The sequence below is a fragment of the Puma concolor genome, chromosome B1 (assembly GCF_028749965.1).
Source record: "Puma concolor isolate L17-30 chromosome B1, mPumCon1.1.hap2, whole genome shotgun sequence".
Classification (NCBI taxonomy): domain Eukaryota; kingdom Metazoa; phylum Chordata; class Mammalia; order Carnivora; family Felidae; genus Puma; species Puma concolor.
In genome coordinates this window covers 6,707,324-6,719,152 of record NC_141670.1, presented here as the reverse complement: position 1 = coordinate 6,719,152, position 11,829 = coordinate 6,707,324, and the positions used below count along the sequence as shown (strand labels likewise).

Here is an 11,829-nt window from a genome sequence, read left to right as displayed (position 1 = left end):
GAATAGGCCGATATTATGAGCGGAGCACACTTCACACTCATGTTTTAATTGAGCACCTGATGCCATTGTAATGTCGCCTAATTCCCAGCTGTGGGCAGAGCGTAGAGAAACTGAGAGTATTTGAAGCTGGGATTTCAAGCGGCCCCCTGAGCCCCCAGCTGCAGGCGCGCTCGCCGTGTGGCGCAGGGCCGCGTGGGCCCGGCAGGTGGCGCTGTTGCCCCTCCATCCCGACGGGGACTCGGCGTCCCGGTAGTCCAGCCCGGGGGCCCCGGTGTCGTATCCAAGTTCTCCACCTCCTGTCCTATTTCAGGTGTAAGCTTGGGTGGTTGATTTATCAGTTCGTTACTCTCGGTCACACACACAAACACCCCACGGGGACTGTACCCCGAGCTTGTGAACGCTTGGCACAGACAGCGCCTTCTGCATTTTCTCAGCAAGCTGGGGACCTGTCCTGGTTCAAGTCGTGTGCTTAAGGGTTTATTGAGATAGGGACGTGTTCAAATGCGGTTATACATTCCCCTTAAAGGAATATGACGACTCTCCAATTTCAATAGCAAGTGCCCTTAACTTGGAAGTCAGCATTCGTGAGATATCCAGCAAGTGTCTTTTTATTTTTTTTAAATCCAAGTTATTTAACATACAGTGTAATAATGATTTCAGGAGTAGAATCCAGTGACTCCTTGCTCACATATAACATCCAGTGCTCATCCCAACTAGTGCCCTTCTCAGTGTCCATTACCCATTCAGACCTTCCCCACCCCCCACCTCCCCTCCAGCAACCCTATTTGTTCTCTATATTTGAGTCTCTTATGCTTTGCCTTCCTCTCCGTTATCTTATTTTATTTTTCCTTCCCCTGTGTTCATCCGTTTTCCTTAAATTCCACATATGAGTGAATCCTATGTTACTTCTCTTTCTCTGACTTCTTTCGCTTAGCATATAATACACTCTAGTTCCATCCACGTTATTCCAAATGGCAGGACTTCATCCTTTTTGATCGTCGAGTAGTATCCCATCGTGTGTATGCACCACATCTTCTTTATCCATTCGTCTGTCGATGGATATTTGGGCTCTTTCCATACTTTCGTTATTGTCGATAGCGCTGCTATAAACATTGGGGTGCATGTGCCCCTTGAATCAGCACACCTGCATCCTTTGGATAAATACCTAGAAGTGCAATTTCCAGCAAGCACTTTATTCATGAAGCTAAGCATGCCGGTCCTTGAGACTGGACCGTATACATAATAGCTGTTCGCACTTCAGATGACAGGGCCACATGGGCTGCTTTTTATCATGGGGACCTATGGGTCAGGATCCCATCGCTACTGCCATTCAGGGGGAAAAAAATATTTTCCGTGTCTCTTTAGGGACAGTGGATCCTGGATGTGCCAGCAGTTCTGTGCTGGTTCTGGCTCTGACGTTCAGTACAAATTCCATGGATCTAGGGAGTGCTTCTCATTTCTATGAGATGAAAATTATGCTCTCCTTAGACAATGGACTAATACTCAGCACTGAAGGGAAATGACCTATCAAGCCGTGACCAGACAAGGAGGAACCTTAAGCGCAAATCACTAAGCGAAAGAAGCCAATCTGAAAAGGCTATGTACTGAATGATTCCAACTATATGACCTTCTAGAAAAGGCGAAAGAACGGAGACAGTAAGAGCAGTGGTTGCCAGGGGCTGGGTAGGGAAGCGTTAGAAGGCAGAGCACAGAGAACCGGTAGGGCAGTGGGACTATTCTGAATGATACCGTCTGGTGCATGCATGTCCTTCTACAGTTGTCGAACCCCACGGAATGCGCAACACCAAGAGTGAGCCCTGGCGTGAACTATGGACTCTGGGTGATGATGGTGGATCCGTGCAGGTTCATCAACCATAACCGGTGCAAGGGTGAGGGAGCACTCTGTACTGTCCCCTCAATGTTACTGTGAATCTAAAACTGCTCTAACAAGCAGCCTATTTTTTTTTTTTTAAAGCCTGTTAATTATGCTCTCTTCTCAGTGATGGACCAAAACTTAAATTCTTATCAAAAGATTTAATCAAGCACCTCTACGCACCAGGGGCTGGAAACATAAGGTCTGACTCTTGGATATTGGAACCCCGTGGGAGGAAGGGGCAGAGGCTTGCTCTGAAGATCAGATGTGGCCCCTCCATGGGTAGGTAGTTCAGCACACTTTGTAACTCGTTCCTGGTGCTTTGCCAGTGGGAGCTTGGAACCTGTGGATTGTTTGAGGAGAATCCTGGATGAGTAGGGTGCAATCCTGAAAGGTCCTCAAGACCCACACCACCCTCCCTGGGGGGAAGGGGGCAAATCCCTCAAAGTCTAGTCTGGTCGTTAGTATATCGGCATTCAGTCGATCTCCCTGGGTTTGAATCCCTGCTCCCTTCCTCGTGAGGTCCATGACGCCAGCAGCTTCCCCTTTCTGTGGAAAGCATCCCTCTCTCTAAAACAAGGGTGCCAGTAACAGCCTACATATTAGGACTGTGTGTAGAATCAAGTAGGATAAGACCCAGAGAGCTTTCAGCCAAGTATTTGGCCCAGATTAAAAACACAGCATTTAGCGTACATTATTTTTCCGGGTGAAGAGAAGTGAGTAAGCCATGAACTCATTATCTTCGTGACTATGTGTAGTTACACATCTTTTCTCTGAGATATTTGAAGTCCCTCAAAACTTGCAATACCCACTTGGCAACTTTTGTGTGCCCCGTGCAGGGACGGGGACCACACCAAGCCTCCATTCTGTGTCTTGTGGGGGCTCACTGTCAACCATCTGGCAGGCGTGTTCAGACTTTCCTAAGACAAATGTGAAAATCCTACGGGGTCTTTGTGGACCCAAGGTAAAGTCAAGGAGCAGATCTCATAGAACTTTCTCCTGGAAAAAAAAAAAAGGTTACAGTGCTGTGGGTTTTTTCTTTTTCTTTTTTTCTGGTTCAGAGAGTTCCTGACATGCTTCTTCTTGTTTTTCTTCATACTTTGGGAGCAGCAGAAATGACACACAGCCTCTCCACAATCACGGGGCGCTATCCACTGGACCGTGATATATTTACTGAGAAATTTTTAATAAATAAACCACAGCCGTGAACCCATGTGCCCTTATAAACTAGCCGTTTCTCATGGGGAGAGTTCAGGAGTTTTTATGGAGCAATACCACATTCTCATGAGAATTTTATTAGAAATCAGAGACTTGAAATCCATCAAGCAGGAAATTTATGAGGTTACATGGGAACCATCCTTGCATTGTGTCATTCTGGGTTAATTTACTTCTTCATATTATGTTGATTTACTTTGTAAATTTCAGCCATGAACGTTGTTCTGAATTCCTCAGCAAATTCAAGCCAGCTAATTGATTTCTTGAACTTTTCACTTTCCATTTTTGTCCTTAAAACAAGATGGATAATTATTGACCGTCTACATAAGAAAACCCCCAAATCTGTGGGAAATGCATACTTCTGGTCAGAAACGTGTCCAAGCAGGTCTTTTCAAATGCCAAGGAATAAACAGAGCTTAGTGGAAAACATTTTTATAGCCACATGCAATTCTTTACGTCTCTAACTTTTCCGCTCAATAGTTTCTTCAAATAACTTTTTTTTTAATTGTGTTTTGCAAAGTACCCAGTTAAAGTTTCACTTACCAAAAAAAATAATAATAATAAATAATTAATTAATTAAAGTAAAACAACTTGTTTATCATCATGTAACCCATGTTGGAAAATAGCCCAAACCCAGAATAGATGTTTGTGCCGGTGAAGTGGAGAGGAAGTGTTCTAAACAAGTGTTTCGTCTGGGCCCTGTTCCAGTATTTCATTAATTGTCGTGTTAATGGTGTGAGGAAGGAGGCCAGGCCAGCACTGACCTTGAGCAGAGTCGCGAAAATGACTGAGTGGCATAGAGAACAGTCTTCCGTTAACCAGCTGACCCCTTTGCTGACATTTGAGCCTGACTCCTGGGTGACATCCCAAAACTAGCTAATTCCTCTTAATCTCTAAATTTAATTCTTAAATCGTAACTGTGTTTTCCCAGCAGACACTTGCTTGGGGACTTAAAGTTTACTGAGCTGTCTCCATGGCATGGTTGTTTTGTTTTAACCTTTTCTACCTATCCATTACCCAAAAGCTCCTAGGCACCTATTTTAGAAAAAATATCCACAAGGAAACAATGCAAGAAACCACTCTGCTTGCTTGCCTTCATGTTCCTTGGTGTCAGAGAATACCAGCTGGTCTGTCCCAGCTCAGGCCTTCTTTGGACTAATGGAACGTCGTCGTGCTTCCAAAAAGCAATTAATCATTGTCGACAGCTAATCTTTCCTGAGCGCTGCCCGTGTGAGAGGCTCTGAGCTACATTACATGTATTAGCACATTTACCGCTGGAAACTCTCTCAAAGTAGGTCCTATTAATCTCCCATTTCCCAGACGAAGAGCTTGAGGCTCAGGTTGGTGAAGCAGTCTCTCCGTGATCACACGAACAGGTATGGCTCTTACTTACCCCACTGAGCCCACTGTAGCAGACAGGACAGACGTGCTCTGCCTGCGGGAAGCTCTCATCCTCATTTCAGAAATAAGGAACTCGGGAACGAGGCCCATACTCAGTTCTGGTGGTGGCTGTCGTGTGTCTGTCACTGCGTTGGGGAAAAGATGCCCTGATGGCCAGTGAGCACAGGACAAGACCCTCCACATCGTCTGTCATCAGGGAAATGCGACTATGAACACCCCACTGCACACCTGTGAGAACGGCCAGAATCTGGAAGCACTGAGAACACCAAATGCCGGGGACGACGTGGAGAAACAGGAACTCTAGCTCACAGCCGGTGGGGATGCAAACTGCGCAGCCCCTTTGGAAGACAGTTTGGCAATTTCTTACACATTAAACATGCTCTTACCATGTGACCCGGCAATGGGTATTTACCCAAAGGACTTAAAAACTTATGTCCACGCATACCTCCGCACATGGAGGTGGACAGGAGCCTTATAACTGCCAAAACTTGGATGCAATCAAGATACCCGTTAGTAGGTGATGGATAAACAGGTCCATCCAGACAATGAAACAGCATTAAGTGCTGAAAAGAAACGAGCTCCCAAAGCATGAGAACACGGAGGAAACTTAAAGACGTGTTACTAAGTGAAAGAAGCCAATGTGAAAAGGCTACACACTGTATCATTCCAACTATCTGACATTCTAGAAAAGGCAAAACTATGGAGACAGTAAGAAGATTTGCAGCTGAGGGAAGGGAGGCATAGACGAGCACAGAGGGCTTTTTAGGGCAGTGAAAAGGCTCTGTGTGATATCACAACGGTGTATACGTGTTGTTTGGCACTTGTGCAAACCCACAGAATGCACAACACCAAGAATGAATGCTGATATGGACTACGGATTCTGGGTGATAATGACGCGCCAATCAATGGAAGTTCATCGATCACAACAACTGTACCACTGTGGTTCAGGATGTGGATATTGGGGGGAGGCCGAGTGAGGGGGACAGAGGCTACGTGGGAAATCTCTCCACCTTCCATTCAATTTTGCTATGATTGAATGGAATCAAGCAATGTCTCATTGCTCTAAAAAAATGAACTCCATTAAAAAAAATAAAACAAGGAAACAAAAATGTCCTGGTGGCTCAGGAGCAGGGCACTTTGAAGCAGGGCTGCACCACACGAAGAAACATAAAAACAAATCAAAATGACAATGATATGGAGGTCATGTCCTACTGGGTAATAAAGAGAGCGGGTAATACAATGGAGAACAGCAGGGAGACTTCCTGGTGGAGGAGGCCCCGAGGGGCAGGAGGGTGTGTCGGACTGAGGGCCAGGCACGGAGGCAAAGGGAGTGCCTGGACCAGAGCCTCTCACTCCGCCTGTGGTCCTTGCCTTGAGGGTTTTGCCTCTAGATTCCTCTCCCTCCCCTCCTCCGGCCTCATTTTATGACAATTGTTAACAAATTGGTTTGCTCCACCTTCGGGAAAGCCGTCTTTGGCGAAGGACCAAGGAAAACACCCACTGAATAGAAACCGGTGTCTCACCGAGGGCGCCCAGGAAAGTGCCACGGGCGACCATTTGTCTTCAGCCAGCGCCCACAGAAGCAGACTCCCCGGGCCCTCCCAGGGGTCGGAGGCCCAGGGGACATTGTGCTGCAGGTGGCCCGCAGAGGCGGGGCCGCAAGAAGGACTAACAGGTCTCGGCTGGGCCTGCTTCCCTTTCGCCTCGTTTGGGACCCGGGACGTTTTCAGCGTCACACAGGCACACCGAGGGAAGTCTTCCAGCCCCGGGAGAAACGTCAGCCCCGGGAGGAGCTCCAGGGGGCACACCCCCCAGATTAGAGGCAGTCCAGGGCGGGCGCTGCAGGGGGGGCCAGCGGGCAGCGTGGTGTATCCCCGGGGCCCTGACTGCTGCCCCAGCCTCCTCCACATCCTCACCCCCAGCCGGGCAGACCGCTGCTCCGGCCGAGACCTGGACGCTCGCGTTACACCTCACATCCAGACAGGCTCCCCACGGGTACCCTCACTGCAGACGGCCCCCCACGGGCCCCGTTACCACGTGCACTGGGAAGGTGACCCCATTTCCACGGATTCCTGCTTTCAGCCAACTGTCCTGTTGGGGGCTGCCCTGATGAGGGCTGCGGGCACATTCTTTCTGCCTAGAGAGAGTTCTGGAACATTTGAAAAGGCTCTGGCTCAACAAGCGGCAAAAGGTTACAGAGGTTGAGCACTGGTCTTGCAGTGTCTTCAGCAACAGGTGCTGACTCAGCATAGGATGGCTGGTTTCTCCCACACAGCAATGACCCCACCGGTCTCTCCCCTTTCCATCCAGAAGGTTGAGCTGAAGGCAGGACGCGGGTCAAAGCCACTGCACGGACCGATTCGGATCACACAGAAAGCAGCTTCCTCACTGAGCGGGGGCAGAAACACTGGCCAGAGGCCAGCGGTGATGACACGCTCCCGACTGAAAATGAAGCGAACTTCTTAAATGTGTTTCTGTTCCGCGAGGGACCCCTGTTGCGCACTCAGAGGAGCGGGTTTCGGAAGCATCCACAGGGGAACCCGGGCGGCTCAGTCGGTTAGGCATCCGACTCTTGATTTTGGCTCAGGTCATGATCTTAAGGTCTGTGAGACGAGCCTGCATCGGGCTCTGCACTGACAGCACCCGCTTCTAATCCCCAGGGCTTAGAACCATGCCCGGAATACCCTAGGTGCTCAATACATGTTTCCTAAACAGATCGACTTTTTTAGTGCCTTCGACTCTGCAGTGAAATGGTGATGAGACCTAGGCTATTCCTCTTTTTCATGATGAACCCAAAATGAGGGAGGCCTCCAGACCCCGGGGAGAAAGCCGCTGACACTGACTGCAGGTCCCCGTGGCTCGAGGGAGTGTGCACCTGCTGCCGAGGGCACCGGGCCCCTCCCTCCTCATCCGGCCATCACAGCCCGCTGACACGGACTGGGAAGTGCCGGACAGGGAAGGGCGACTGTGAACCTTATCCTGGAGCCCTAGCAACCATTCTCCAGGCCTCCTGGAGAAAAGCAGCAGAGCAGGCAACCAACTTCACTATAAATTCACCCTCTTGATTCCAAGTGAGGATCTTTGTGCTTTCTTGAAAAGGCTGGACTCCCCGCCCCTCAGTCCCTGTGACGCTGGCCACGCCATTTACCCCAACACCTTCCTCTGGAGGGAACACAGAACGTGTCCGTGTGAGGAACCCCCTTGAGTCCCAGGTCTTCCCACCATAAAGGGTTTGAATTGTCCCCCCTCCTTACAAAAACCCGTCTCCCCCTCTGGTGCTTCACCCCCTCCTGCTTCCTCCTGCCCTTCCTCCACAAGTGACCTGCTTCTCTCTCTCTAGATGCCTCCTCCCCTAAGGTCCCAAGCGCATCTGAGTGTTCTCCACTGAGAAGGACTGCCCTACACCCTTCTCTCGCCCCACTCCCTCCTCGACTCCCCCCTTCTCCACCCCCATGCCTCACCCCCTGGGGCTCAACCCCAGCCTCTGCGTCCATTGCCAGCGCTCTCCCAGACCGTGGCAGCCACCGCCAGCACACAGGCTGTGTCTCATCTAGACGAGATCTCAGCTCCCCTTGCTAGGCTGAAGGGTGAGTACAGGTGACACTCTCCTCCCAGAGTCACAGGAGTGAAGGCGGCTCGGGATCAGAGCCCTGAACTACCTTCCCATTCGGACCTCCCCTCTCCCACGCCCCTCCCCACCCCAGGACCACCTAACAACGCGCTCTCCCCCTCACCCACAGCTCGGCTGGTCCCCCTCCTTCCGCTCCCACTTGGGCTGATTTTCTGCACCGGCCCCAGGGCTGCCCTGCGAGCTGGGACACTTCTTCACTCCCCACAAGCCGCCCTGGCTCAGTGCCTCCCGCCCCTTCGCTTCATCCCTGGACGTGCCGCCCTGGCCCCTTCTCTGCCACAATGCAGTGAAGGGCACAGGCTCCCTGCTTCCACTTTGGGGGCTTGCTTTTGAAATGGGGAGTCCTTCCTGCAGGAATCGTGAAAGCAGTGCACACAGACCTCCCCGGTGTGTCTCCAACAGTGCGGAAAAGGGCTGAGGCAAAAGACATTTTGAAATAACTTAGCATCCAGTCATTGGTTTGTTCATATTCATAGCGTTCTTTAAACAGCATACAGTTTTCCTTCGGGAGGGCCGGTCAGTAAGCCTATCAATTCCATCGTTCTGACTCCCTTCTAAAGTTAAAGAGGCCCTATAGATTTGTCCCGTAGAAAAGGTAACAGATGAACTAGAATCCAGTTGACAGTTAGGGTCAAGATTCCTCCAGAAGCAGGGCGCCTGGGCGGCTGGGCCGGTTAAGCGTCAGACTCTTGACTCCAGCTCAGGTCACGATCTTGCAATTTGTGAGTTCAAGCCCCGCACTGGGCTCTGCACTAGCGGTGTGGAACCTGCTTGGGATTCTCCCTCTCTCTTTTTCCCCCACCCCTCTAAAATAAATAAATAAACTTTTAAAAAAGTAAAAAAAAAAAAAAAAAAAAAGATTCTTCCAGAAGCAATTACTCTGGTCCTTACCACCTTTTCATTCATTCACTCATTCACTCTTCATTTTTCCTTTAGTTATTTAACCAATTCTCTTTCAGTGAGGTTGATTTCTGTCTGGATGCAGCACTGACACCCATGCAGACACCTTGGATAGCCTCTGTCTGGAGAGCTAGTCAGAGAAGTCCTTTCTTCCTTTCCTTTCCCACCCATCTCCGGGTCAGTCCTTAGGCAGTAAAAGGAAACGCCAACTCTAGGACATGTTTACAGCATCCTAATAAGAGAAACCACAACACTTTGTGCCACACCGTATAACAAGGCTGTTTGCAATACTGTCTCTGGGACACTTAGCAATTTTCAAGATACGCTCTGTGCTTTTCCCATCCCACAGAAAGATGCTATTTTTATTTGAAAATTGATGTAATGTCTACTACAAAGGTGGGGAGGAAAATAAAATACATCATTGATCTGGAGGCCTCCACGTGGGGGTGGGGAGGAGCAGACAAATGCAAAGCAAAGTTCTTAGCTCTCAACTCAAGCCATCCTGCTGATGGCTGTGGCCAGGTCACCGACCTGGGGCCTCAGTCTCCTCATCCGTCGAGTGGGTCTAACCTAACAGCTGCTGTGCAGGGACATCATGGAAGTAAAGTGCCTACCGTGGTGTCTGGCATTTTAGACTCATAATAAATGCCAGTGACAAAAACAAAACAAAACAACACAAAGAACAAAAGAAAGAAACTTGGTTGAACTACTGTGGCAGTGAACCTCGTGCTGCACATCAGCTTCTCCCCTTCCACGGCCCCCTGCCCCCACAGCATGGCGGGCTCCAGTTCCAAACACCACCAGCCCTCATGGCCCCCCTCATACAGGTCAAGAAAGGGCTCCCCGATCTGGGTTGGGTTGGACTCCCTCTTTCCCAGACGCCTGCTGCGAAATACCACTCACACAGCCGTGCCCGGTGACCTTCCCACCACAACCCCGCTTTGTTACACACAAGACCGGTGTCCATGCCTCCTCAGCGCCCTCAATGGATCTGGATGCTCAGTTCTCCCATCAACCGGTCTCACTCTGGGCAGGTGGAGCCCCATTTTCCTCCACGCCCCAGTTTAAAAGCCCCTGTGGGGCCCGGAACCTCAGCCAGACATCCACACACATGCACCTTGGACTCCTTCTCACAAAATCCAAGGCAGACATGCCCCTGGCAGAGGCGTGGGCTTCCGCTGGAACAGGCTGGCTGGGAGGGAGCACCTCAGGAAGAACGGTATCAGCTGGGAGCCCTGGAGGAGAGGCTGTCGAGGAGCCCGCCCAAAGCAGGTGGCGGGAGCGGCCAGGAAGCAATTACTCTGAGCTCCACGGACGCAGGAGGCATCTCAAGTAAGTGTTAGTGCAGGTGTGGACCCTTTCCTCGCGCCTTTCCAACAGCCCCTCAATGTGCATCCTGCCCTGTGGCCACCAAAGCTCTTAGGTGTAGTGCTGTGTGGCCGCTCTTTTCGCAGTGTCTTGGGAGTTCTTGTCAATTCATCTTGGCCCGGAAAATGGAAAGCTGGAGCAGTGGAACCCCATCACATGGCCCCTGGTGGGGCATGGGGCTGGTGTACAAGGAAAAACTTCGCATGGCCAAGATGGGGGTGGTTCTTGGCTTGAACTCAAGGGGAGCGTTCATGAATCTCCCTGGGGGACGGGAAGAGGAGACTGGGGCAATCAGAACTTCTCCCTCAGTTATGGGGTCTTTTGGGAGGCGGTGGGGGTGTGGCAGAGGGCTACCTTATACAGGCTATAGGGACTAGAACCACCTAGAATCAGGTCGTGGCTGTCTGTGACATTAAATCATAATCGCAGCTATAGTTTACTGACCCAAGCACTGTGCTAAGCACATACATGCCTCGTCTCAATTTACTTCAGTTCATCGTAGTGTCCTCATTTTCGAGATAATGAAACTGCTGTTTAGGGAAAACAAGGGATTCATCCAATGTCCTAAACTGGTAGTTGTCAGAGTCACAAACAGAACCTAGCTCCGTCTGACCATTTGCCCCTCTTTCCTCACCAACCCCACGCACCTCCTCATGGCCCCCTGTCACCCCATTTTCCCCAGACACACGCACGGCCCTCTGCAAAGCCTCATCACCCACTGACGATGCACACATTCACTTCCCTGCACAAGGTCCCAGATGGCCTGCACCTCCTCTTGGCTTTACTTATCATGCCGTACTGATTCTTTAAAACACTCTGAGGGATCCTGCCAGCCCCGGCTGAAGCCGCCTGGTGCCCACAAATGGACCAGCTCACCTGCAAGCATTGGCTTCCGATGATGCTGCTTACACTGGCAAAGAGCGTTAGACCCAGCCTGTCACAAGGCTATGCTTCAAACAAAGGCTGTATTAGATGTGTAAATATTTGGGAAATTGGAAAGTTGAGATTTTAGACAAAGATTCGGTCATCTGCATCCCCAAAAAATGCTTAGATACAAAGTGGTTTTAATGCAATCTATTCTCCTTATGATAGTCATTAGGGCTTTGTACAAATGTTCTGGTTCTCCTCTCCTTTCGGTCACATGGAACTATGTCCCTTTTGACGTAAAGCATGGCCATGTACGTGCTCTGCCCCGTGAAATGCGAAAGCATCTGATGTGTGTCACTTCTAGGTGGGAGTTTCAAGTTGCCGTGTCTCCAGCTACTTTCCCTTTCCTGGTGCAGCGATCATGGGAACACGTGTTCCAATGGGGCCCCCATAAGTCCAGACCCCTAAGGAATTTCCAAAAGCAGGGACACCTGCCAGTCCGGCCAGACAGGCAGACTGAGCAAGAAAAAACTTTTAGTCCTAAGTTCTGAGAGTTTTTGTCTTTCGTTGTTGT

General features: G+C 50.2%; 1 long non-coding RNA gene across 1 annotated transcript; it reads right to left on the bottom strand.

Moving 5' to 3' along the window:
• Nucleotides 1–598: 598 nt before the first annotated feature.
• Nucleotides 599–7,045, bottom strand: LOC147581432 (uncharacterized). The gene is made up of 4 exons (XR_015249905.1): nucleotides 6,524–7,045; nucleotides 4,718–4,827; nucleotides 4,482–4,614; nucleotides 599–2,872 (listed from the first exon to the last, which is right to left on the bottom strand). It is a non-coding gene; the product is annotated as an uncharacterized LOC147581432 (long non-coding RNA).
• Nucleotides 7,046–11,829: the final 4,784 nt, after the last annotated feature.